This window comes from Papaver somniferum, unplaced genomic scaffold (assembly GCF_003573695.1).
Source record: "Papaver somniferum cultivar HN1 unplaced genomic scaffold, ASM357369v1 unplaced-scaffold_119, whole genome shotgun sequence".
Classification (NCBI taxonomy): domain Eukaryota; kingdom Viridiplantae; phylum Streptophyta; class Magnoliopsida; order Ranunculales; family Papaveraceae; genus Papaver; species Papaver somniferum.
In genome coordinates this window covers 2,213,473-2,219,038 of record NW_020620936.1, presented here as the reverse complement: position 1 = coordinate 2,219,038, position 5,566 = coordinate 2,213,473, and the positions used below count along the sequence as shown (strand labels likewise).

The window sequence follows — 5,566 nt, the reverse complement described above, 5'->3', positions numbered from 1 at the left end:
TTAACTTTCTTTTTCTCATCAGGCTCTAATTATTCATATAATAACTTAGACCTTTCCCTTTAGACAAGACAAACACTAGGTTAGTTAACTAGTTTTTCTCATCAAGGAATTCGATTAGACTTGAAATACCGAATCCTCCAATTTGATAAGTCTAACTAAGATCAGAATTAACTTAGTTTCTCTTGTCCGTAATCAATTGGACTAAACAAATGATCCAGTATTTTTGCTAAGCCTAAAAAATACATACAAACCAAAATAAATTGATTTGCACAATTATTTTCCTAACTGGAAGCAATTGAAACAAACACAAACATTATAGCACGACAACTGCAATGAATTTCGTTAAGCAAAAACACTTGATACCCAGCAATAAATAAGATACTAAACAATAAACCAAATAAATTGACACAGTTTTTCTTAACTGTAAATAATTGAATCACACACACATCCATACACAATATAATGGAATATATCAATTGTACCGAAATTTTGTTAAGCAAAAGAAAAATATATGCAATATAAACATGCCTTTCTTAAACAGGAAAACAATTAACTAACAAATTCGTTACCTCAAATTCTGCAGCCTCTTCTCCCCAGAAAGATATATCATTAAGCGCAAGTTCAAATAAGAACTCCCCCCAGTGTGTTTTCATCCTCTCCCAAGAACAAAAGAACAACAACAAGAGCAACCTTTGCCAGAGAAAGGTTAAATCGGTTTTAACTAATGCGTGCCAATAGGAAAAGTTGAAAACCCGAAACACATATGTTATGCTAAGCACAACTCATGTAAACACAAATTGATTCAACATATTGTGACTTTTCACATATGAGTTTCAATCGCAACACCTCATGATCCTTTGTTAAAGCCTACCAACATGGGCTAGAACTTAATCCCGCTAAAACAAAAAGCCACCCGAATCATAAGGGTTACATCATATGAGATCGAATATTAAAGTTAATTAAAACCGAAATCTGACATCCCATAAACCGAGAACACATAGAAAAAATATAAGCATTCATTCACAGGCTATGTAATCGGTAACTATCACAAGAAAACTTATAAAATAATATCTTTATTCATAAATAAAGATAGTTTTATTTCAAAAATAGAACTTGTACAATAATTGAAGTAAAACAAAACATTGATGTCTATTTTTTGGTTAGATCTTTGAACAGTCTTCTTCAAAGATCATCTTCAATATCCTCAAATTTCTCGGGATATTCATCTACAACATCACGACTGATTTCCCAGATTCTACACACAGTACCTTGATTATGTTCATAGGCTAAAGCATTAACCTTTCGATTAATATTTCGAGCATACTCCTTATTACCGATTCCAAGTTTAATCAGTTTTCTTTGGTTACGGATAACAACTCTTAGTAATGCTTCCTGTCTATATGAGATTGAACATTACTGAGAAGGACTTGTCGTAGATTGGGAATTTCAAATTTAGCATCCAAACTGTTTTGGGCAAGAAGATTAGTCATATCTTCATTCTCTTTTCCTTTGTTCTCACAACCAGATTTCTTGAAGGAATCAACAAGATTAATGGTTTCATTAGAAGCCATTCCACTCAACGCTTTCAGAATCTTAGCTTGAGATCTGGTTTGAGGACACATCTTTTAGTATAAGTTTTCAAATAAGGTGAGTACATATACAGAAGGATTTCAACACATACCAAACATAGGTATCAACCTTGAAGAACATATTCGAAATTAATTTCGTATCTTATGTGTTTCCAAATCCTAAAGATTTTTTTTATTTGAAAAAAATCATTCTTTCAAAATCATGTATCTAAAAATATATTATACAAGAAAACTTATCATGTTTACACAAGTTGTTGTAAGATAACTTTGTTACACATAAAAACCTATTAAATGTTTTTTTCAGGTAGATTGTCTATTCTCTCTATGTTGAATAAGAGATTTTATCAGGATACCAGATGCCCAGATACTTGTGCTTCCTTACATTAACAGATTGGGCATTGTAAGGATGCACTTTCCAACACTTTTAAGTGTTAGGGTGAGAAGAACCTTTCTCACAAAGTGATGAACACATTTGTGTCTAATTTGTCTCGATTCTATTTATTGATATTGCTCATTTTTGTACTTATTATGGTGTTTTATGTGTGTGCAAGTATTTTTAGCCAATAAACATTTTTGAAAAAATCGGCTCTAAAGGCACCCACATTTTGGATAACGTTTAAATAAGAAATTGGCGGGAAATATGAACAGTTGCATCGAACTTAGCTGATTTAGTTTTGAGTGAGTTTATTTCGGATTTCTTCACGGATATGGATTGATATGGGCTGGATACAACTAAACAGGCTGGGTAGATGGATTTCTTACGTAAAAAAGGAATAATTCTTTAAACATGGAAACTACACTTGTTAATTGCGAAACTTTTGTGGATGGATTTTCAGCAAGATTTCGAGGAGATTTTCGTGGGAAATGATTTTTTTCTTATCTTGTTTGCTTGTAACAGGGATGGTAATCCCTTTAGATTCGAAAATATAGGAGGAAATCATCGAGTTGGTTAAAACAGGGAGTTGGAGTTTTTCACGGGATTTTGGTTGAATATTTTAGATAAGGGAAGAATGGTAGCTCTTCGATTCCATAATATCCTTAAGAGTGGCAGGAAGTTGGATTTGAGTCGGAGGAGGAGTAAACAAGATTTAGAAGAGAAAATCCAGTACCGTGGCAGCGAAGAAATAAATTAGGTTAAACCGAGATTTCATCGAGTTATAATTGGGTTGTTGGCTATAAAAAGGTTGTCTGAGAGTCACAGAGGGTCTACGTGCAGTTTGGGGAAGTTTAGAAGAGAACAGAGAGATGAAATCATGAGTTGAAGAATTATTCCTGCTGCTGCAATATCAAGAACACAAAGAACATTAGACGCACAGAATCTGTCGCAGTACTTATCGTTTATTCAACAGCAGAAGCTATATGTCGTTTATCAAAAGTGGTTGCATTAGGTCTTTAGCCACTACTTCCTCTTGTAACAAAGATTCTGCAACAAGTTCTCACTGTTGCAAATCGGCTGTGTTATTACTTTTTCACCTCCTTTTACACTTTTGAGCTATAAACATATATTTTGAGAACATGATTAATATGAGGAGCTAAACCCCATTGCTGAGGCGACAGAGGAAGCTATTTTTCCAACAAAAAGTGGTATATTCTTATTTATTTAATTATTGTAATTATTTTATGATTATTTCCCTTGATTGAAAATTGATTGAATGATTTTTGTTAAGCAATTGTTATTTCTTTTGATAGAGCATACTTGGACCTAGGTTTTTGATGTTCTATGCTTCGGATTTACACTTGTTAGTTTGAAAATCTACATGTTGCAATATTTTAGTAATCAAATTAAGCGCAAAATTTGCATAAATATAAATATTGGATTAATCACTTTGAACTTGGAAAATAGTGGAATTTTGGTCTCAGCGTTCTTTTACTATTGGTATCATCTTTGTTTGAGTTTGCTATAACTTTTAGTGAGTTTTCAATTTTTGTTTAGAATTTAAGTCTAAATATCCTTAACAAGTCTGAGAAACAAATCTGTTTTTACCACTATCTACAAGTCACAACAATTTTGGCGCCGCTGACACAGACTTGTCTTTAGGGTTTTATATTTATTTTTCTTTTTAGGTTTAGTTTTTATTTTTCTTAAATTTTTATTATTTTGTTCTATTTTACGTTTTTGGATATTTATCTTTTGTCACGTGCAAACACCAATTTCACGTTCGTCAGAATCGTCGAGTTTAGGAAAACTCGTGGATTAGTAAGCTGAACCCGTGCCTTGGGGCTTATGGGAGTTACCAACTGAAATTCCACAAACCTCAGCCTCGTACCTTTGACCAGTCTTTGACTATAGGTATATTTTGTTGTAGGTAATGAAAAAGCGGGGGTCTAACAACACCACCCAATATTCCGCTTAGCAATCTGTATGGACAAACTCGAATATATTTTTAAGATAATCAACAAGACTCAATCAATTAAAAGTATATCAACGAGTTTATATCTCTCTTCTTTATTTGATTTACTCAAGCAAGAACTGCGAGTTCTAATCAAATACAAGGAATACTTGGATGGTACCAAAGACCAAAATCCAAGGATCAATCAATATCAATCAACAATCGGATTTCCAATTGATTTATTCAAACTGACAACCTGTATTATTTCAATTATATAAACAAATATAATGCGGAAATAGAAATAACACAGACACCAGAATTTTGTTAACGAGGAAACCGCAAATGCAGAAAAACCCCGGGACCTAGTCCATATTGAAGACACACTGTATTAAGCAGCTACAGACACTAGCCTAATCCAATCTAACTTCAGACTGGACTGTAGTTGAACCCCAATCAGTCTCCCACTGATCTAAGGTACAGTTGTACTCCCCAAGCCTATGATTCCAGCAAGATACTGCGCACTTGATTCTCTTAGTTGATCTCACTCACAACTAAGAGTTGCTACGACCCAAAGTCGAAGACTTGACAATAAAAAAATCTGTCTCACACAGACAAGTCTATCAAAGGATCAATCTGTCTCCCACAGATAAACCCTAAAAGGTTTTGTTCCATCTTTTGATAATAATCAAGGTGAACATAAACCAATTGATAATCCGATATTTTGGTAACCCAAGCTTACCTAAATTAGTGAGCGAAACATTTGCACGTGCATATATTTTTGATACATTCTTATGTATGCCTGAACGTAAAAGATACGCGCTAGGTCAATTTATTAAAGAGAAACCTAGTAGTTATAAAAGTCTCGATTACCTTAATTTAGAAAGTCCAATTTTTGGAGAGTCCAGTTTTGAACGTCCGTCTTTTACTAAGGAGAGAATCCCTAATACTCCGATAGTCCCAGAAATGGCAACTTCGAAATATTTATTGAATCCGACTAGGACTACTCGTCCGTCGTGTATCAAGTTAGCTGAAACAGAAGCAAATTATGAACTTAAACCTGCGACCATACAGATGCTCCCAAACTTTTTAGGGAAAGAAAATGAAAACCCCTATTTCCATGTTAGGGATTTTGAGGAAATTTTTAGTACCCTAAAAATTAGAGGCTTAGATGATGATGCATTGAAACTTAGGTTATTCCTTTTTTTCCTGAAAGATAAAGCCAAATCGTGGCTATATAGTTTGACTTCCGAGTCAATCGAAACATATGAACAACTTACATCTTCCTTCTTCAATAAGTTTTTCCCTAGGCACAAATCGTTTATTAGGACGCAAATATGCACATTTTCACAACAAGAAGGAGAATCTTTGTTTAGGTATTTGGAAAGTTTCAATGATTTTTTAACACAATGTCCTCATCATGGTTTAGAAAAATTTAGGCTAGTTCAGATCCTTTATGAGGGTTTAGATTATTCCACTACAACCATGGTAGAATCTCTGTGTACAGGTGGGTTTGAAAACCAAACAGTTGATGCGACAATGACATTTTTGAATGAAATCGTCGAAAAGACACAACAATGGGAAAATAGTAGGGAACCCCAGAAAACAATTCTTCTAGGCAGAAGAAACGTCAATAGGGTAGAAGGAGGC

The 5,566-nt window shown here is 33.8% G+C and overlaps 1 pseudogene; it reads right to left on the bottom strand.

Moving 5' to 3' along the window:
- Window positions 1-5,243: 5,243 nt before the first annotated feature.
- On the bottom strand, window positions 5,244-5,343 carry LOC113330869 (annotated as a pseudogene).
- Between the last annotated feature and the right edge of the window lie 223 nt (window positions 5,344-5,566).